General features: G+C 36.2%; 1 protein-coding gene across 1 annotated transcript in view; it reads left to right on the forward strand.

Annotated features, from left to right (window-relative positions):
- Positions 1 to 7,370: 7,370 nt before the first annotated feature.
- The window catches only part of LOC129239559 (sodium-independent sulfate anion transporter), a 67,204-nt gene continuing 50,716 nt past the window's right edge, over positions 7,371 to 23,858 (forward strand). Inside the window, exon 1 of the mRNA XM_054875156.1 lies at positions 7,371 to 7,442. The gene's annotated coding sequence lies outside the window, so the exon portion shown is untranslated. The remainder of the gene's footprint in view (positions 7,443 to 23,858) is intronic.

A 23,858-nucleotide genomic window follows, 5' to 3' on the forward strand; every position in this document is an offset into this window, starting at 1 on the left:
CTTAAAAATTTTTGCTTATTGGTATATTTTGGGTATAAAAAAGCATTAAATTTATTGTGAAGAGCAAATGGTTGGCAACACTGCACAACTCGGCAAACGTGACGTCACGCACTCTTGATGGGCGCAATCTTCTTTCTATCATTCTTGGTCGTTACCTTGCTTGAACTGCAAGCGAAAGCGCGGAACGAACAAAGCAAACGAACGGCAACGTTCGACATCTTGCTCTCTCCTACTTAAGTGAGCGTATATATGTATGGATATGCGCATATGTACATATATAAATTCACGTATTTGTATTTGAATATGCCTTCTTATTGATTATTATTAATTTGATTTACTTGAAGAATTTAAAATAAAACCAAGTTGGTTAATAATACCTGTTGTTTTAATGTTATTATTATTAATGTTTTTATTATATATGAAGGAAAAAATGTATGGTAATATAATATTTACCATATACCTTATAAGATATGTTGTATACTAATATATGTATATAAACATGCATATACATATACAATTTCGCGCAATTTTCAAAAAGAACAAATCTATATGTAAAGATGCATACAAGTCATATGGACATATCAAATATACGAATCTATTCCGTACGCAAGCAAATGTAAGCTAATGTGCTTGAACTGCAAGCGAGAGCGCGGAACGAACGCCAAAGAGCACAATCGGCCCCCGCATTCGGCAACGTTCGACATCTGGCTCTGTCCTACTTGAGTGAGCATATATATGTATGTATATGCGCATATGTATATACCTAAATTCACATATTTGTATTTGCATATGCCTTCTTCCTGTGTGCATGGTAATGAACCATTTCTCTGTTGAGAATAGGACGATGATAGAAAAAGTAGGAAATGAAAGGGAGTGTTTCGAGTTTAAAGAAAGTCTTGTTTTTAAAGTCTTGAAAAAGGCAAATCGATGATGGTGCCTGTTAGTGTTGTTGACTTATTAACGTCTGATGCACAATCGAAATTGAACATATCTTTCATGAATTTGATAAAAGTTTCGTCATTTTTCACGTTTGTGTAAATGTAACTTGACCTATTCCATTGCGATTCCATTTACCTCCTTCTCCATATCCATGCAAAATATCTATCAAACAAATAAAATTAAAATTTTGTTTTGAAAAATGCAACCATTCCATCAGTATTTTCTTATGACGTTGTCACGTTAAACTATCGTCAGTAAACCGACTTTACAGACAACCTCTTTTTTTTACAATTGCATATTGTTTTATATTTTATGTGCAATTGTACAACGCTTCTGACTAAAAATTGTTAAAAGAAATTAAAAAAAATAAAAGTGATCAAACTTTCTTCAAATAGCCACCGATACACAATGGCTTTTATTATTCCACCGTTCGTACGTTTTTCACCCAGAGCCGAATGGAGGAAAGGGAAGGTGACTGGTAGATTCGACATCGCAATGTATACTGGCGGTTTAGTTCTAAGATGAACTGTGGTTTGGGAGCTGACCTCCATTCAGAGCCGTTCAAATTATCCCAATCAATTCGACTTCCTGACTATGCCAGCGTGTGCCAAGCAGAACTGGGTAGCAATCAGAGAACCACGCAACTCATTAAAACCCTACAAAGAAATTGGTACAAGGGCGGTTATCTTTTCAGGCAGTCAAAAAGCTATCAAGGTTGCAAGATTCCAATTCCATTTCATCCAAGTGAGCAACTAGAATTGCTTGGTCATTGACTTCAAATTACTAAAATTACTCTGATATGGGTTCCCGGTCATAGGAATATAGACAGTTCAGCACTAAACATAACAGAGGTGACGGTGGCAGTTGCTACCCCATTCAACGCAATAAAAACACCCATTGCCTCACACTACTATGCTTTAGCCGAAAGAAGGTGGAAGCAATTTACTACATACATGCACAACAACAAGAAAAACATAGCCGTCGTACAACATCCAGAGAACGAATTACCTGTTAGGATGCTCTCGCCCAAATATCTCACGTATCACTGCAACGCTTACTGGTCATTGGAAGGTAGGGGGTCATGCAGCCAGACTTAGCCTTTTTTTCAATCCCATCTGCAGAAGCCGTCAGGCGGAGTGGGGGAAAGAAAATATTTTCCACTACTTATACGAATGTACAGGTGTCTAGCTAGAGTAAGACTTCGCTCTTTCGGTAAGCGTTTGCTGCCTTCTTGGCTCTCCAGAATGGATCTGTGTCAAACAAAAATTAAAATCAAACAAAAACAATGACATCAAACGAGAGCAACGGTACTAAAATGGGGTTAGTCGCTAATTAGCATGGTGAAAAGATTTTTAGAGGTATACTAACTAGCAGACCGTAATTCGGCTTTGAGCTTGTGTTTCACTAATCTAAAGCTAAATTTTGTAAAACACAAAGCGAATGACGTAGAATCCCAAAGTTTCCCCTTAAAATTTTTTTTCACCATACCTAACGAGCAAACCTGGTATATATCATTCTTATCTAATTATGATTATTTCAACAGAAATACTTAACCACTTCAACAACAACAATAACAACAACATTCCACCTATAATGATCAGCTGTCTAGTTCTATAACAGCAAGAGCACTCCATTTTGTGCACCTATCAGCTTATCGAAAGGTACGTTGAACAAACTTGTACCCCTCACAGGGTATTTTCTCTTTCCCCTCACTTGCGTCATATCGTCAAACACGGAAGCAAACAAACTAAAATGGAAACAAATTAAATTTTAACATTTTTCGGGAACAGTTTGGACATTTTCATAGTCAAAGGTGCCGAGGATTTAATCCAGTAAAGTATTCAATGAATTCTTCTGTTACGGCGTTTTCGGTGAATTCTTTCCTAATACCTTTAGCAGCTTTGAATCTAGTTTCCAAGGCAAGTGAGACAAAAAATAACAAATAACAAAACGGCTTTATATACCGTTAAGGAAGGCCAAAATGTTTGCCCCTACAAAGTGCAGTATTTAGTAAAGTAACCTGAAGATAGATTCTAAGTTTCTTATAAGGAAATGAATTGCCTACATACATACATACATAGCAAAATATGATTGTTCTGCGATCGCTTTCATGTATACCTAAGTAATGTCATGTTTATTGAGTGGAAATGTTGATTAAATGCAATCTATGATTTTTTTATTGATTTATAGTCCAGTTTTCTACGCTTCTACTTTCGCACCAGTTTTCCCGCCGTTCCCGTCACAATTGAACATCAATTAAGTGCGACTACTTTTCAATTCTATTTACAACTTTTTAATTAAATTCAACACACAAACAAACAGAGTTGCAGGCCCTTCGCCGTCTATCGCCACAGAGTTATTCATTTAACAGTTTATGTCTAAATATTTATGTAATACAAGAGGAAAAATAGTCATGTAGAAGTGTTACCTCCTTTGCTTTTTTAAACATATGCCTGCAAATTTTGCATGCATACATAAAAAACTATAAATTATTACTCATTTATGAATCACTCTAGAAATGCATTGCTTAGCTTTTGTGGCAATTGAAAGTTCAATATACACCACTTGTGTTTATATAAGCGGAAAATTAATTTTATTTTTATTTTCTCATGCATGTGTAAAGGTATGATATGCATGTATATACATATGTATGTGTGCATGTATGCACGACTGCAGAGAGTGTCCACTCACATCGTTAATGGCACCGATTAATGGAAAATTCGAGTATTTGCATAAACACACGCACACTTGTTTGTAGATACATATGTGGGCACATGAATGCATATGAGTGTAGGTGCTTGTACAAAGCCTCTGGGATTACTCGCTAGAAGCTCTTGAAGTGAGTGTTAAAGTACATTTTTGTAGTGCATTCTAAAATAAATAACACTTTTTATAATACATTTGAAATATTTTTAATTGCTTCTGATACGTAAATATGTATGCACATAAGAGCATATATGGGTTGTATGCCCTAACCCATACCATATAAATGTGAGAGGGAGTATTCGCTACCCCTCTAGTACAAGTGAGTAGTGCCGAGCTAACGATTTCAGTAGGCACTGGCTAATAACTCTTACTCCTCATACTACAAGGTGGCGCAAAATGAATCACCCTATAAGAATATTTATAATTTTTGCAAACGGCGTCTTAGGTTAGGTTGAAGCGGTTATTCTGTGGCAAACACTCAGACTCATATCCCGCTGAGATACCGCATGGAGAACTTATCCCTATCTCTCCTAAAACCAGTGTGAGTTTTTAACAAATTTTAGAATATCGCTGATTTCTATAGAACTAAGATCGTCCAATTCATTAAAAAATTATCAACTTAAAATATTAAATCTACGTCTGGATAGAGCAGTACAATGGCGCAAAAGGTGCGAGATAATCGTTTCCTCTTCCCCATCTAGACAGTTTCTGCAGAAGTCATGTGTTTGCACGCCCATCCTCTGGGTGTATTTACCTATTATAGAGAAATCAGTGTGCTAAACTTATTTTAGCTTAGCAGAGATTCTATGCTTTCAGCATTGAGATTCGACCATAACCACCTGAAACTGGTTTCATTACGCCATCTTTCATTCGCTGGTCTTACCGATTTCCTCAAAGATAAGTAGCTTAGATGTTTGTAAGGATATGCCTATGTTATTGTCTGTGTCAATTTGGGGCCGAGTATCGCTAGAACATCGGCTCTGCAGTTCCCCTCAAAGTCGCAATGGCCAGGAACCCATGTTACCTTTAGATGCAATGACTCAGTCATCTCGTTAAGAGATGTGCGGTATTTCACGGCTACCTTGGAGGTTGGCGACTGCTTTGTGAGGGATTTTATCGCTGCCTGGCTATCAGTGAAAATGTAAATGTAGAATGTAGATGAGCCATCTTGGTATACATAGATGGACTCGTCCGGTCTTACGTCGTCCCATTCCCACTCTTCCCTTGAGGGTGGAAGGAAGATATCCATCCCGCAGATGGTTTTTATAAGGAGATTTTCCATGACAAAATACACTCGAAAGTCATCGATTGCCTGCCGAGGGTCAATCGCATTTAGAAAAACCTTTTTTGATGATTCATGACCGGAGATTCGCACCTGGGCACTTTCGAATGGTAGTCACACACCAACCCATTTAGCTAAGGCGGCTGCCACAAAGTCATAGGGTGTAGATTATCGCCACCACATCATTTACCAGTACACAGCGAATTCGGTTGATTTTCAATAAATTGGAAATGATTGTGATTTTCATTTGTATGCTTAAATTTATTATAAAATATTTTAAAATTGTTCTGTTTACACTATTTTATTTTTAAATATTATATTTTTCTAATTCATCTTCGTATTCTTCTATTCGCTTCTATTGTATTCTATTCTATTCTATTCTATTCTATTCTATTCTATTCTATTCTATTCTATTCTATTCTATTCTATTCTATTCTATTCTATTCTATTCTATTCTATTCTATTCTATTCTATTCTATTCTATTCTATTCTATTCTATTCTATTCTATTCTATTCTATTCTATTCTATTCTATTCTATTCTATTCTATTCTATTCTATTCTATTCTATTCTATTCTATTCTATTCTATTCTATTCTATTCTATTCTATTCTATTCTATTCTATTCTATTCTATTCTATTCTATTCTATTCTATTCTATTCTATTCTATTCTATTCTATTCTATTCTATTCTATTCTATTCTATTCTATTCTATTCTATTCTATTCTATTCTATTCTATTCTATTCTATTCTATTCTATTCTATTCTATTCTATTCTATTCTATTCTATTCTATTCTATTCTATTCTATTCTATTCTATTCTATTCTATTCTATTCTATTCTATTCTATTCTATTCTATTCTATTCTATTCTATTCTATTCTATTCTATTCTATTCTATTCTATTCTATTCTATTCTATTCTATTCTATTCTATTCTATTCTATTCTATTCTATTCTATTCTATTCTATTCTATTCTATTCTATTCTATTCTATTCTATTCTATTCTATTCTATTCTATTCTATTCTATTCTATTCTATTCTATTCTATTCTATTCTATTCTATTCTATTCTATTCTATTATATTCTCAATGTTTCCCAATCTCTGTCGTAACCAAACCATTGTCACATCTCCTATCCTCCATCATCAAATCACCTGATTCCTTCGAAATCGCTGAGAACCTTTTAACGATCTGATAATAGCCACATCTTCCATGTTGAAAAGATTTCAAAGGTGAGCTCTCCCAGATCATTATTCGGCTCGAAAACTCATATTGCATTAGTGATATACGAAAAAAATTAACCAATAACACTTCGTTGCCGTCTAAACAACGATTGATTGGACGAGTGTGTGAATACATGTTAAATGATAGTGTAGAATTCGGCTGCCGAGTTCACAAGAGACGTGGCAGCGAAAGTTCCCCTAACAATGTTCTTTTTCAATACAGCTAAATAGCAAACCTGCTAATCTCTCATCATTGCACATGTTCTGTATTCTCTCCAAAGTTGTGCATAATTCCCCTTTGACGCAGCAGCTCACAACTACTCTCACATTTTTGCTTCGAACGATCAAACCTTGTAATCGATCAGTTTTGGTTCATGCATACACACATAGCCATTTATGTATATAGATATACTTATACTTACACATACTTGTATTCACTGATATGGAAGTGCTAGTCACGTGACTCGCCAATTGAATTGTATTGTTTACGCGTTACAGCTTTCGATTGCCCAGCAGTTTTACATTTATTTATTTACTGTTATTGTTTCTCTTTCGCTTTATTTTTTCCTTTTGCTGACACACATTTGTAACTTACGAACGGCATTCCAATATATGCATGCTCGCTTGCATACATACATACATACGAGTGTAATTCATACTTATGAATGCTTAAATGTTGATACAAAATACATACATAAAATTCAATAAAGCTAAGTCTGTGCTTGTTTTTATTAGTATGTAAGTGGCTAATTTGTAAAAGTATTCAATTTAAGGGAATTGAATTTAATATTATATTATGTCTAGATCTGATACACATGCGTTACATAGTCATACTGTTGAGTTGATCAAACGATAAGTGGTTGATGATTATATCACATTAGTGGGCACTCCACAAAATCATCTAACTCAAAATAGATTGTTTCTCATGTCTCATTGGACATCTTAATGAAACTATGAGTGTTAAGTACTGACGGCAGACTTAAGCCAAAGCAAATTTATCAAAATCTTGTTTACATTACCTTAACCCGTAAATGATCATCGCGATTTTGTGACCCAATAAAAATGTACCTAAGCTTTTAAGTCATAATTATTATTATTTTTATTTAATAATAGTTCTTTATTTTTACTTTTAAGTTTCTTGTTCAAAATCTTAATACGAAAATTAATTCAACATTTCATAATTTTTTTTCTTTCATTTCCTCAATTAAAGGTATTTGGTGTTGCATGTTTCATATATTTTTTATGACGAAGTCTAACTGGTCTTCTTGAACTCAATCCATTTCATCAACAAGGTATGTATTTATTTATATATAAAGACTGCACAAAGTTATAAGGTTATGGAGCTTGATTTTGCTTGCATAAGCTTTTGCCCACCTCCTTTTTTGAAAAGCACCACTGGGAACTGCAAGTGCAAGGTGGATGGAAATCTTTACATTGATCTTTACACGCCCCATTGCTTGTCTGTTGGTATACAGCAGCTGTCTAGTTCACAAGTGTCAAGTGTCAAATCTGATTGACGTACGACGCCATTTGCACAAATTATAAATCTTGCGATTAATTTTGTGCCACCTTGTACATCCCGATTTCGTGGTTCAAAGTTGTTCTGCATATTACACACGATTTGTCAGGCATTTTTATTTTACCTTTTAATTTTTGAAGTGCAACTTCTTAGGCGTCAATGGACGAGCGAGAATGGAGAGGTTTGTATCCGGCGTTTACCTACACCGGTCGACCCTTCTCGGTTTTTTGTAAATTTTGTCTATTTGTATTCTCTGCAAATGTTGTGAATTCATTTACATATAAATTCTTTCTCTCTCTCTCTCTCTCTCATTCTCTCTCGGGTCTCTCCCTCATTCTTTGTCTGCCTTGAAAGTTTCACTTCTGTTATGTGTACTACGCTACACGCACTGTTTTTATTCACAGAAGTTTATAATTTTATATTTTAGGAGCTGAAATCGGCATAAAAAGTTTGATTATTATACTTAAATATTTATAATATGTGCATTGGTATGTCAGGGTTAACGAATTTGAGAAAAAATTAAGTAACATATCTGCCGATTGACAACTAGTCATTCTTCGAAACCTGTACTTGCAAGTAAATGCCCGAGACTTTTTCTCCGCAACAAATAGTTTTTTTGCTCAATGCTATTGTGGCTTTAAAGCCGTGGACTGACACAAACATTTCAATGGTAGACCATGGACGTTTCAACAGGACTCGGCACCGTCTCACAAAGGGCCAAAATACCTGCAAGTCACATTCGGGCAGTTTGCGATTCGTTTCTGGACCGTCTCAAGGCCATTCTCAAGGCAAAAGGTGGTCATATCGAGCAAAAGTAAATTAATTCTTAATTTTGTATTATTTTCACACATTTTGTGCTTTGAATTGAATAAAAGTAATTTTCCTTACTAAATTTATGGCTTTTTTAATTGGTTACACTTCGAGTGCCGGAACCTGTAACTTCGAAAAAATTGTCTCTAATCCGATTAAGAAGTTGGCTGTGACAAAATATTATACAAACGTATGACTTTGGGAAATCATCATAACAAATTTTGTTTTAGACAACTCCAGAAAGGCAGGATTGGATCGTAGGGAAAATCTGCAAGGAAGCTAGCACCTCTTGCAGCTCTATCATCACTGACGGTTTCTAGATGGAATCGGGAGTCGGAGCAGGGGTTTTCTCTAAATCAGCCAATTTATCTACATATTTTCTTTAAATTGCCGAATTCTCCGAATACTGCTAGTATATTTTAGGCAGAAGTCTTTGTGATCCTGCAGGCATGCAGAATGCTTAAGGATCCAGGGAGATATTAAAATTTTCCCCGATAGTTAAGCCGCGATCAAGGCTCTGACGACGCCATGGTGCAGAACGAAACTAGTAAACTCCTGTGAGGGGGAGTTCAAATCTCTTAGGTGTGCAGGTAACATTTCGCTGATCTGGGTTCCAGGACATAGGAACATAGAGAAAAATGAAATTGCTGATGAGCTTGCCAGGAAAAGGACTGAATTGACCTCAGAGACCTCCTACCCGGTCATCGGCATCTCTCTGACAGTTGTTAAAGGGGAAGTACACAAATTATTTCTCAGGAAAACGCAGAAAAGATGGAGCTCAATTTCTTCATATACGATTTCGAAAACCCTTGGGCTCCAGTACAATAAATGGAGGACTTAGAAAGTCATTTTGACTCCTCACCATTCAATTTCTCAACTCGAAGCTGTGTTTAGCGGTCACTAGACGATCGGCACATATGCGGAAAAGGTGAGGTTATCATTTAACCCCCATTGCAGAAGCTGTGGGGACCTTTCAGAGAGACTGCAGGAGACTGTTGAGCACTTTCTCTGTAAATGTCCGAGTTTGTCAGCTAGACAATTAAGATTACTGGGAGCTCCTTTCTTCGACAGCCTGGAGCAGTGCGCCAATCTAAATCCCATCAATCTTCTCCATTACATCAAGAGCTCTGGCTGGGCGTAGATATCTGCCCGTTGGAGGTCTCATAATGGTATCAAAACGACGCTTCAGTGCTACTTGAAGAGTGCCAGATTGGCACTTCAGCCATTTCACCTACCTACCTACCACAAAGGTTAATATATGGAATATTGATGAAGTGAGTCGCTACTTGAATTGTGAAATACCTTATTTGAAAATAAATCCCTTAGACAAGTGGGGAAAAATGATACTTTCTTTTCCGTCTCTTTATAAAATTTCACGTGCCTATTTAGTGGCATCCTCTATCTTCTGGAAGCAGGAAATATAATTAATTACATGAAAAAACCGCCTAACAGGCAAATATTAAAAAAAATACTTTTTTGCACCTTAGTGAGTTCGATTTTGTTGCTTAATATGTTGGGCTAAATATAAAAATGGTGCACGTTTTCGTGCCTTTCTCTTTGTAAAATTGCAACAAAATATAAAAAATATTAACTTCCTTTCAATTATAAAAAATAGGAAAAAAAAATTGTCTGATTTTTTATTTTAAAAGAAGAGAAAAGCTGTTTGTGTAATTTAGCCGTCCAGACAATTCTAAAAGGAATTAATTTTTAAGCAACCGCCGTTAGTGTCGTTTCGTACAAATTACTTGCCCGGACTTTGATTGGTTTGGGTTGACATTTGAGTTAAGCATGGATTTTAATAACATTTTAATAACGCTTAGCAAAATCTCCAAATTTAAATAGATTTCTCCGAATTTTGCGCCCGTCTGTGACTAGGTTTTGCTTTCTTTCGCGAATTACAAAGAAACGTTACTGAATTGGCCATTTACGTCAAATCATTTGCCAAATTAGTGACTTCGAAAAATCACCGAAAGGCACTGACGTAGGCAATAAGAGAACTGTGAATGTTTAGTAAAAAAGTATGAATGGATTGCTATTGTCTTTGCTAAACTGTCAGGTGCATGGGCCAAGTACACTTTGTCTCATACCTAGTTTTCATTATGGAAATTTGTATGGCAAAGAATGCCATTGTTGTGTTAATTTTTGGAATCAAACAAACTCATAAGCAATGAGAGTTAAGGTTAGTGAAATCAGAGAGGCGAACGGATGTGTAGTCTTAACTTGTAAAATGTAGGTAAGCGCCATGATGGAAAGAATAATGAGATCGTGGTACCCTTACTTTACTCTCTGCGAAATAAGTGACGTCATATTAGCACCAGTATGGCCAGATTACCATTTTCGTAACTTGATTTAGCATTTTTTTGTTTAGTTAGTTTTTAGTCTCGGAGTTTTAGTTCTTTCTTCATGACTTTTTTCTAGCTTGTTCTAATTAAAAATAGTGTTTATAAATTTATAAAATATACACTTTTTAAAAATTAGTTCAATAATTCACTCAGTTTTATTTAGCTTTACTTTTTTTTAACACATGGTCGCATTGCCCCCGATTGTGGTTAATGTTGGTGCTCTTCTCCTTTCAGCAGTCAAATATCTCTCTCTCACTACTGCAGTGTTACCTAGCTTTGAATATAAAAACGCACTAAAATGCCCATTTAAAGAAAATGAAATACCAAATGTTTATTAGATTACTTAACTTTACTTGTGTGTGTGACCAATTGTCTTTAAAATGTGCGTTTTTAAATAAATGTGTTATACAGGGTGGGCCATATAACGTTTGCTTTTTGAACCACTTATTTTTTTGAGAATGGTAACACAAATGGCATGTCAAATGTGTTCATAATTTATTTAAAGGTTTGACATCTACGAAATGGGACGCTATACGCTTGAACATAATTGGGAAATATTGAAAATCTATTTCCAAAGTGGTGAGTATTCTTCTTCTTCCGCGGTTACAGTAAATGGCGAGCGTTACCGTGACTTGCTCAACGAGTTTTTGTTTCCAAAAATTGAAAAAGATGACATGGACGACATTTGGTTTCAACAGGACGGTGCAACTTATCACACTGCCAAAGTTACACTCGAACTTTTGGCTACCGTTTTTGAAAACAGAATAATCAGTCGAAATTCCGATATCAATTGGCCGCCTCGGAGCTGTGATTTAAGCCCGTTGGACTATTTTTTGTGGGGAGCCGTTAAGGACAAATGCTATGCGAACCATCCGGAGACGATTGATGCTTTAAAACACGAAATCGAAGTTGCCATTCATGAAATTGGAGCCCAAACAATCGAAAATGTGCTTAAAAATTGGGTTGATCGAATGGCCTACTGTAAAGCCAGTCGTGGCAGTCACTTGAACGATATTATTCCTGATTCATAAATGACAATGTTCAATCTTCAAAATAAAAAAAAGTTTGAAAAAATATTGATTAGTTTTTTTTTTATAGCCGATTCAAAAAGCAAATTTTACATGGCCCACCCTATAGTTATGTACAATTCAATTTATGAGTTTTTTGTCCCACTAAGGGGTAGGGCCGAAAGAAATGATTACACATAGTGCTTTTATTTCACAGTTAAAATGTGTAAAACGGTTTTCAATCTTAAGAAGAGTTGAGAGAAGAAGATTAAATATTCTAACATAACCTTAAAAGGAACAAAAAATTAAATTTTCATTTTCAAAATATCAAATTTTATAAGAATCAACAAATTTTTATTAACACTAAAATCTTCTCAGAGTGACCTTTTTTAACCTTCTTTTATTTAATAAAATAGTGCTTTTTTAACTTACAGTTTCGGTAGTTTTAAATTAAAATAAGAAACAAACCCCAAACTTAAAAATTTTCGCATTTTGAGTATAAAAAAGCACTAAATTTATTGGAAAGAGCAAATGGTTGGCAACACTGCATAACTCAGCTAATGTGACGTCGACTCTCTCATGGACGCAATCGTGATTCTATCATTCTTGGGTAAGCGCAATACAAGGGTGAGTTTTATTAAGTTGTTAGCGAGATACTCGCATTTACCCAAAAATGGGCGTGGTAGCGCCCTTTTTTCCAAATTTTATTTGGTGCGCAACTAAGTTCTCGCTGTTTTTTGATGAAAATACAACTTTATTCTAAAAAAATGGTTACAAATGAATCATTCAAAGTATTGCCCATCGCTGTCTACAATTTACTCTCTCCCATCTTTCTGGTAGATCTCGTATACCGTCGCGGTAAAACTCTTCATCTTTTGAGGCTATCCACGGATCAAGCCATTTTTTGGTGTCTTCATATGCATGGAACTGCTGGTCAGCTAGACCATGTGCCATCGATCGGAACAGGTTATAATCGTACTGCGCAATATCTGGAGAATATGGCGGGTGGGGTCGGATTTCCCATTTCAGAGTTTCCAGGTAGCTTTTAACGGGTTTGGCAACGTGAGGCCAAGCATTGTGAGGCTTTTTCATGCCTCTCCGCGTATTGCGGCCGCTTTTCGCGCAGTGCTCGGCTCAATCGCTTCAATTGAAGTCGTTACCGATCCCTAGGTTTCGCTTGGTTTTAACAGTTCATAATAAATAACACGAACTGGGTCCCCCCAAATCCATAGCATAACTTTCGCAGCGTGAATATTCGACCGAGGCGACGACGTGGAAGCATGACCTGGCAGTCCCCATGACTTTATTTTTTTTGGATTGCTGTAATGAATCCATTTTTCATCAGCCGTTACGATGCGATGAAGAAACCCCTTCCTCCCTTCCTTTTTTGCCGCTGGAGCAGCTGTTGACAGGCGAACAAACGACGTTCAACATCCCTTGGTTTTAACTCATAAGGAACCCAAGTCCCCCGTTTCTGAATCACTCCCACAGCATGCAATCGCTTGGAAATGGATTGGCGGGGAACTCCTAATACTGAAGCAAACTCTTCTTGGGTTTGACACGGATCCTCATTGAGCAATGCCTCCAATTCAGCGTCTTCGAAGGTTTTTGGCCTTCCTTCATGCGGGCGGTCGTCAACATTAAAATCATCGTCTTTAAAGCGACAGAATCGACGGACGTTGTTTCACTGGAAGCAGCATCTCCATAAACTTTTTGTAGCTCTCGATGCGCTTTAGCCGTCGTTGAAAGAGGAATTAAAGAGGAAAATCAACACTTCCCGCAAATGACGATTATGACCAACACAAAATCACTAATGTGTCGAAGCAGTTTGATTACCATACTATATATCTTAGCTTGGTTTATGACGTTTAGGTTATGTTAGAATCGACTACCACACACTGCTGGCGGTATCTATTGGCAAACAGCGGGAACTTAGTTGCGCACCTAATACCAAAAGAAAAGTTCTCAAAAGTAAGACACCTAAAAATTTAATATTATTATACAAAATTATTTAGCTCATCCAATTAAAATGTCTCGCAAAGGATAGATAAAAAGGAAATTTAATTAAGTTGTCTCGAGGACGGATATGCACAAAGGCATACATGTTCTCGGAGCTACAAACCCCAGGCACGCTTTGTCATAAATGAAAAAGAGTTAATTCAGTAGTTTCATATCTCTATTAAAACCTTGCGAAAAAATCGTTTCTCGACATAAGTGCTTTTTTCGAAATGTTCACAGTTTTGAACTTCAGTTGCAGTTGTGCGTGGTTTTCTTTAAATATATATTTTTGTACGTATAATATTTAAGTAATGTAGTGATCAGTGACATCACTAAAATGCCGTCTGTCTTGTTTGACTGGCATCAGATGACATAAAACAAAATAGTTTAATAAATGTTTAGGGGATTTTTATTATAAAATACCAAAATTTAACCTCAACATTACTACGCAAACACTCAATTAGCCAGTCATTCACATACACATACATATACAAGTACACATGCAGGCATTCAGGCACACAAAGATGTGTGTGCGCATGCATTCAAGAGCTAAGGTGAAATTGGGCGTAGTAGGTCAGTGTCACACTAGATTGTTTTTCTTGGTAAACGGTGAGTTTTTACCTCAATACAAGGAACTCCACTAAATTCAGATGCATTTTTAGCGATTTAAAATTTATTTAAAATTTAGTGCTTGATTTTTGATTAAATACTTAGAACTTTCACAAAGTCTTTATTCAGGTGAGATGTGTGTATGTAAGTATATATTTTATGAAAATTGGTTACGTTAATCAGATAGATTACTGCCTCACAAACTCACTGACATTCAAGCGAAGGCGGACAGACTAGTCACGCTGACACGCATTGTCGGGCTGGAGGTCAACATCTATGAGAGTCAACCACCATAAAACAAGACATGTAATGGTTGACGGGTGTCCGGTGGAATATTTCGAAAGCTTCTGCTACAACGGCTGCACTATCACGACAGACGGCAGAGCAGATGAAGATGTCAACGGCAGGCTAAAGGCTAAACAAAGCAAGAGCGGCATTCGGGCGAGTGCATAGAGTATGGACGAGTTCGCAAATCTCCAGTCGCTCTAAACTGCGAATATTCAGCTCTCGTGTGAAATCAGTATTGTTGTACGGAAGTGAAACATGGCTGGTCTCTAACACCATTACACAGGGGCTACAATCTTTCGTCAGCAAATGCCTCCGCATCATCTACAGAATATTCTGGCCGAACACCAGCAGCAACGACGCGCTGTGAAAATCAACGAATAAGGAGATCCCATTCTAACGCAAACCAAACGCAGAAAGTGGTGATGGAAGGTCACACGCTTAGAAAACCAACAAATAGCATCACGAGAATGGCACAATAGCCCAGAACCGTGTACGCTAGAAAAGTCTTGTCGAGGCCCTATACTCCCGAGCGGAGTGAACAATGAAAAAAAAAAAAATACCAGTCTAACGGTTAGACGCGATAGAAGTGAAACCTTCCGTAAAACAAACTGAGAGAGAATGAGACGAAAGCTGCGTTAGGAGCGGGATAATTATAGGTTCATTATAATATTGCTATAAAGTTCATATTTTATTTTCTTCATTTTATTGTTATTCATCCTCAATGTTTTAAATTTCAACAAATGATACGAGTGGCTTATGATAGCTAAAATATGATACAAATGCTTTGGTTTCGATGTTGTCAACATATCTTTGAAATAGCGCGTCAATTGTTGTTTTTGATCGTATTGTCGATTCAGTGCGATTGTTACACATTTTTAAATTGAATGTTGTATTGAGAAAGTCAATTAAAGGAACCGCTGTGTCCAATGCAAAATTTACGTTAAAATCGCCACTTAAAACCATTGGAACTTTATCGTAATCTTTTCTAAGTATCCGCGATACTTATGGTGTATACTTCATTAAATTTTCATGAATGAATTCCGTGATGCTATTTATTGATTGATTCGGTGAAATATAAATTGCCACAATTAAAACTGTTTTAGTTTTATTTTCTTTTCGTTTTTTTTTTTCTGTCGATATTCACGCAACTTTTCTGCATTATTTTTCGACATAATTGCGGTAAATATGTAAAAATGAAATCATTTACGAATATAAAAATACGGACGCAATACAGCACACGCGGTTGCTATTATGAGCGTCGTAACGCGTATATTACACAGACGTACTAACATACACACAAACATTCGTAGGACGCTTGGTCTAAGCAAGTATTAGGTAGTGTAGTATAGGTATACATAATGCCTTCTCGCTCACCGTGGCTCCGTAATACGCAGGCGCGCACACATACGTACTAGCATACATACAAACATACATACGTATGACGCTTGAACAAAACACCAAAGCAAGTAATAGGCAGTGTAGTATACATACTACAATACTCACTATACTAGCGTGGCTGAGCAGTACGCAGCTACACACATATACGTATATCAACACAGGTATAACGCTTCGTAGCCAAGAGTGTCGCTTTTTCGTTTCATCGAGTCTCAAATCACTCCCAACGATTCTAAAGAAGTTTTCACTTCAAAAAGAAAAATTACTTATTAGAAATTTAATTTTATAGGGGTATTCATTATTCGCTTTAAAAAAAATGGTAAAAATATACGGGCTCATACAGCAGTCTTAAGCTAGAATATTATTTCTCGAACAGGAAATTATAGGCGAAATAATGAAATAAAATAAAATCCTTAGAACGGTTCTTTATTGTACTTGTCATCAATTATACCACCTTTCATCATATAGTTCCCAGAATACATTCCTCAAAAGTGATATTATCGCCTTCAAAATACTCCCCATCAACTGCAAGATGCTTATCTAAGCGTTTTATCCTCCTGTCGAAACCTATTCTATTTCCTTTCGGCTGCTAAAACCCGTTTCTGGTAGGGTTTTTTTGACTCAATCAAACAGAAAAAGTTGCAGAGAGCCATATCAGTTGAATTCGATGGGTATTGGATGGTATTCGTTTTGTTCCTAGTCAAAAATTCACAGATAATCACAACGCATGTACGACGATGCGTTTTCATGGTGCAAAATCCACGAGTTGTGATCCCACAAATTCTTTCTATTTTGGTGAATTGCTTCACGTAAATGTCTCTTAACGCCCAATTGATAGACCTTATTAACTTTTTGACTTCCTGACTAAAGTTAGTAGTGTATAATACCGTAGTAATTTAGAAAATCCATGAGCATCGCTTTCTTTTTTGACTGAAACTGGCTTGTTTTTTCTTTTTTGTTTGGCTGGGTGCACTCGAAGCTCTCAACTCACGTGCCTGATATCTGAAGTGCGTGACGTCCCCCTAAACCCACATCTCATCTCCTGTAATGACGCGTTTGATGGATGTTGGGTATCCTAATGAATGTTCAGCATTGAAAATAATGTCTTTAGCAATGTCATGAAATTCAGGTTCAGCTTTGCGACAAACTTTGTAGCAACCCGGCGCAAGCCCAAATCATTAACTACAATGTCCTGAACAGATCCATAAGCCGTTTAAGGGGGTAGTATGGTATTTTTTTTTTCATTTTTTGTTTTTTTTTTTTAAATTATTCTATAACATCTTAAGATTATTGTGTGAAAGTTTGAAGTGCATTAGAGTAAAATTGACAAAGACACAAAGGATTAAGTATCTACCTCTCCAACCGGATTTCACGCTGCCGAAAATCTTTAAACGCGTTTTTCTCACACTTGCCTTTTTTACGGTCGGTGTCCACTGTAGATTCATATCTACTGCACCAATTCTTTTCAAATTTGGTTTTTTTGTTTCTTTACTTTATTCACGAGGTAATGACGTCGAGTTTTTTTTTTTAAATTTTGTCATATTTTAAAACAACAAAGTTTTCAAGTTTTTTTTATGAAAAATCGGTGTTTTGACTTCAAAGCGCTTTAAAAAATTAAAAAAAAAAAAAAAAAAAAAATTCGACGTTGTTACCTGCGAAACTTTATTAGCTGATGAAATCAATTTGGTTTTTTGATTTTAGTTGATCCAGTAATGAGTTCTGAGGGACACCGCAATAAAACTTTTTTATGAGACGTCCGCGAAGATTCGCTGCCACCAACTCATTTCTTCATAAAAATCAATGAAAATTTCACACAATATTCTTTAAATATGACTTTATAATGAAGTAATTTTAAAATTTTGAATAAATCAACTGTGTCGACAAAAAAAATTTCGAAAAATATGCTTGTTTTACACCGAATTAACCCCTTAAGGCCATCAAGTGCTCTACCAGCTCTGTGATGGTTAATTTGTGATTACTGATCAACTTTTCTTTCAGTTCATTAATGTTTTTATCAGCTGCCATTACTTTTTCCATCCTCGACGGACTCACGATCTCTTCTAAAGCGTCCATGCCACTCATAAATGGTTGTTTGCTTGAGAATATCATTACAGAAACGGGAAAATGGAAATGTAATTTTTTTAGAAAAAAAGGAATGTATTAGAAATAAATTCTGCGGCTATGAAAATGTTGATAAAAACGTTAAGCATAAGAGTTTATAGTATAACTACGAGTATAATCCGATGGTATAAAAAAATGAATGAATGACACTGAAAGGTAAACGACAATGTATTTATAGCTCTGTGTGCACATATGTATATACATTTGTATATTTATTTAAAATATTTTCATGTTCTTAAAATTATTTTTAAATCTTATAGGCAAAATGACTTTTGGGGCTAAGAATCATTTGAAGGTTAACATTCGTTGTAAATTTATTCCAAAAAAAAGGAAAACACACCAGCCCCTCAAACAGTCATTAAATTTAATTAATTCAGAAGTCTCTTTCACTTAAAGTACTAATTTTATTATATTTTATTTGGAGCCGCTCATTACGAAAATTTAGCTACTGGTTTTTTGCATTACTCCCTAATTAGGTAATATTATAATAAATTGAGGTAAATGCATTTTAAAAATAACGAGAAATGGGGCTATTCAAGTTTTGTTTCTTTAATTTCGCCAACCAAATATTTGATATACTTTTGATATTTTTTTTCGAATAATTTTTCGTAAAGCCTCGAGAGTACCTAATAATTAAATTTTGAAATATTATTACTCTTCACCTTTAGCAAATATTTAAAATTATAAAAAAAAAATTAATCCGCTATTTTATTAACAAAATCTTTTAATTATAAAATTGAAAGCAAAAAGAAAAAAGAGAGAAAATATACATACAGCCCGGTAAATAAAGTCCGCCCACTAAAAGGTCACATTTGGAATATGGAAAAAAGCGGACGATAAAATTGTGTCGTGTTCTTTTCACCAATGAAAAAAAATAAATAAGAAATCTAAACATTCCAGAAAGGTTGCAATAAACTTCTTAAATGAACAGACAAAAGATCCTCGTCGCTGTTGACAATTCGGTGCCGGACAGTGTCATGAACTGGGTTGGAGACGAGTACAATGGAATAACCGAAATAAAATTTATTCCGAATAAACAAGAGAGATGAGAGTAACTGCAGCTAACTGGTAACAAAATAAATTATTGCTCACGCGTCAACCAATGATTTTTCAACTAGTACGTACATACCACCAAAGTCGCATAGGCTTCTTCAAGGCATTTTACAGATTCCAAAGTTTCATCCAAAATTTTGCCTTAAAACTTAATCCAGATTTCTTTTGCATGACCACCGCGTGCACGTTTTACGAAGTCCAATCGTTGAACCCAATTTTCGACCACTCTTTTGCATAAAACGGCCGAAATTCCAGCAATTTCGCGTTCAATATTGGCTCTGAGCTCACAAATCGTCGCCGGCTTGTTACTGTCGACCAATGACCCCAATAACCCCAAAACGGGACGGCTTGTTAAATGGACCGTAAAATGGCCGTAATGCTCTTAAAGTAGCAGCAACAGAACGATTATTTTCATAAAAAATTTGCACGATTTGCAATCGTTGCTCAAGTGTGTAGCGATCCATGATGAAATGTATGCTAATGAAGTTTACAAATGACAAGCGAAAAATAAAAAATATTGCATCGTTCGCCCTCCCTATTGGAAAAAAGTTGAAGCGCACCTATTGAATAACCCCATATTTATAAACTTTTTCTCAAATAATCTGCTCAAATTTTCATTGTTTTTACCATTACAAATTTTCGTAATTAATGAAGTTACAAATAAAGCGTGGCAACATTGTGAATCACATAAACATTTTTATTGAAATTTCGGGTTTTCTCCGTTTATTGTAGAACATAAAGTCATCCAGGGGTGCCCGAGAAATTGCTTCTTGTTCCTTGAAGCATTTAGAAAATGTAACCACGCTTGGCCTTCATGTAATGACCTACAGCGATATGTGCACTGGACAAAATAGAAATTTGAAATTGGCTCTAATGTGGCTTAAAGTTGTTCAGACCCTTAAGAACGGCGTAGAAATTATCGACCATCATTTTATATATTCTGGGTACTCTTATCTATCAAAGGATATCGATTTGGGAAGTATTGGGAGTTGTGTATGAAAAAAAAATTTTGTGTATCACTAGAGACTAGCATAAATAAAGGCTATCATAAAATTAAACTATCATAAAATATTACCGAAAATATAAAAAGTTCATTTTGCATAAAATTAAAGGGAGCTGGTTTTGTTTCTACATAACCCTTAGAAGATGCAATTCTAAGAAGGCGAAAAAATATGAATAGTGAAGACGTAAATGGGTTCAAGATATGTTGAATAGGAGTGTTAAAAACCAAATCACGTCAAATATTCTACAAAACTTCATTTAGTAAGAATGAGGATTTTAAATGACTAAATTTATTGTTCTCACGTGGAAGACGACAGAACTTTGGAAATATTATAAGAATTCTTGTATGTTTCTATCATTAATCCAGACCTATCACTTTCGAAAAATTTACAGATATGATTGAGTTATTACCCATATCCCTCCAATACATCACATTTAATTTCGAATACTTGATCATAATGAAAAAAGTTGAAGTATGTTAATAATAAGAGCATAAATAATTTTGGTAGAATAGTAAATGTTGAAATAAATCTATTTTTTTTTTTTATTGTTGAAGTATTTTAAAAAAATGCCATTAGAAAATGTTTTTGGGTTCATTTTATTTTCATTTAATATTTTGTAAATGTACTATTTTTACCTTTAGCTGACTTTGAAAAGAGTGTAAATCCTTCTGAAGACACACTTGGACAAATATTGAAAATTCGTCCGTTGTGATGCCATACAGGGGAGAGGAGAAAGGAGAAGGGAAGGTAGAAGGAGGTTTGGGATTAGAGACGATGATGACCATGCATTTTACGATGGCGCCGACGGTGGCTAATTTGCGTTCGTAATTACATAATAATATTTTTTTTTGTTCGCTCTCGTAATATAACTGGGGATTTGAAGGTGTATGTGTGAGGTCTCGATCTCTGTAGATCGACATTCGTTTGAAGCGTAAAGATCCTTTTTTATCTGACGTCAAAAATGTCGACGTTCGTCCCGAAAAAAACAGCATTTGCGGGAAGTCATGCTTCATTTTTATCTTTTAAGGAAAATTGCAGCTAAAACGTATCGTATATTGATCAATATTTTCGGTAGTCACGCTCCATTAAGTAAAACTTGTAAGGAGTGGGTTCGATGCTTCCAAAGTGGCAATTTCGACATGAGTGATAATGATCGAACGAGCGAAGGGGCACCGAAAAACTTGAAGATAATCAACTACAACAACATTGGATGAATACGCATGTCGAACCCTTAATGATCTGTCTAAAGAGTTCGGTGTTAACAGATCAACGGTAGGTAAACGCTTGCACGCGATGGGAATGGTCCAGAAAGCAGGTAACTGGGTGCCACATCAATTGAAGGGGAGGAATATCGAGAGACGTTTGTTGAAGTGTGAGATGCTTCTTGAACGGCAGAAAAGTCACTGGCGATGAAAAATGGATCTATTATGATAACCCTAAACGTCGAAAATGTTGGAGCCTGCAAAGTGAACCAGGTCCATAGACAGCGAAAAAAAGATTCCTGCTTCAAATGTTATGTTGTGCATTAGTTGGGGTCAGAAGGGTGTTATCTATTATGAACTCCTTAAACCATCTGAAACCTTCACTGGCCGATCATTACCGACTGCAGCTAAGCCTTTGAATCGAGCTCTCTCAAAGAAGCGGCCTAAATAGGTCGGTAGACATGGCAAACTGATTTTGCTGCATGACAACGCCAAGCCACAAGTTGCTAAATCGGTGCAGAAATATTGAACTGGGAAATCTTGCCCCACCCGCCGACATTGCACCCACACATTGCACCTTCGGATTACCATCTGTTCCGATCAATGCAGTCAGCCCTTATTGGAGAACAGTTCACTTCTTCGCAAACTGGCTCAATGAAAAGAACTCGAATTTTTCGTCAGAGGAATACGTAAGCTGCCTGAAAGATAGAGTAAAGCTGTAGCTTCCAATGGCACATACTTCACATAAATGCATGTATTATTTAATTGTTTAAATAATTCGTAACTTTGGCTAAGAAAGGACGGAAACTTATTCCCATACCCAATAATACACTTTTCGGTATCTCCTTGTGCTCTCTCAGCGATTCGGTTTTTATCTCCTCAATCGTCGCAAAACGCCGTCCATTCATGGGTCCCTTCAATCTTGGAAAGAGGAAAAAGTCGCAGAGGGTCAAAGCTGGTGAATACGGTGGCTGAGGCATGATAATTGTGTTGCTTTTGTCCAAATAATTTCAGGTGCGTCATCATGATGCAAAAGCCATACATTTTTTTCCACAATTCCGGGCGTTTTTTTTTTTTGCTACTGTTTCACGCAAACGGTGCATAACTTCAAGGTAATATGCCTTATTTACAGCACGCTCTTGTAGTAAGAACTCCTGATGCACTACGCCATGGTAATGGAAGAAAAGAGTGAGCAAAACATTGACATTTGATCCAACTGGGCGTGCTTTTTTTGGTCTAGGCTCTCCTGGACTCTTCCATTGGGACGATTGGGCATTGGTTTCGACGTCATAACCACATACCCATGATTCATCACTAGTTATGACTCTTTTAAGCAAACCTGGATCATCGTTGACGTCATTCAACAATTCCTGAGCGATGCTCATGCGATGTTGTTTTTGGTCCGAATTCAGCAGTTTTGGAACGAACTTCGCTGCCACACGTTTCATGCCCAAAATTTCCGAAAATTAGACAACTTACATCCCCTTACAAGCAAATGCCGGCATTGAAAATTATTTTGCAAAATATTTTATTCACATCACTGAGAGGCGGGTTGCGACCGAAGAGGCTGTAATATGCCAGCATTGCTTAGCACCAGAATTACAGCAATTTAACCAGCGAACGTATGAATGGAGGGAAGATGCAAATCCTCTACTAAAATTCGTGAATGACATTCACTGCGCTAAAAACTAATTGATTGAAATGGGAATCTAATTGGTGGCAATTATTTTTAAATGTTCTCTGGTTTAACTGAGGATGTGGAAGTTAATGGATGTGTTTTACATAATAATCATAGCTAACTTTCAATGTATTTTACTACTTCCAAGAACACAACAAAAATCTGACTGTATTCAAATATTTCCAACAAATTTGGCAGTCCTCTCATTAGAGCTTCAAACACAACCCTACAGGAAAAATCTGAGTTGGTGAAACAATTGTCTGATACAGCACGTGTACTATTTTACCAATAGCAAATCACTCCGCTGCCGCCGTAGCCGAATGCGTTGGTGCGCGATTACCGTTCGGAAGTAAGTAGGTTCGAATCTCCGTACATCAAACACCAAAACGAGAAAGAGTTGTTTCTAATAGCGGTCGCCTCTCGACAGACAATGGCAAGCCTCCGAGTGTATTTCTGTCAGGAAAAAGCTTCTCATAAAAAATATTTGCGATTCGGAGTCGGCTTAAAACTGTAGGTTCCTCCATACAACATCAAGACGCACGCCACAAATAGGGGAGGAGCTCGGCCAAACCCCCAAAAAGGGTATAAGTGCCAATTATTTAATTTTTTAAACCACTTCGCTACTCATTTAGCGACTTTTTTCATAATGTAGCAGTGCTACAATTTTGGTAGGTTTTTATAA

Source organism: Anastrepha obliqua, chromosome 1 (genome assembly GCF_027943255.1).
Source record: "Anastrepha obliqua isolate idAnaObli1 chromosome 1, idAnaObli1_1.0, whole genome shotgun sequence".
Lineage (NCBI taxonomy): Eukaryota > Metazoa > Arthropoda > Insecta > Diptera > Tephritidae > Anastrepha > Anastrepha obliqua.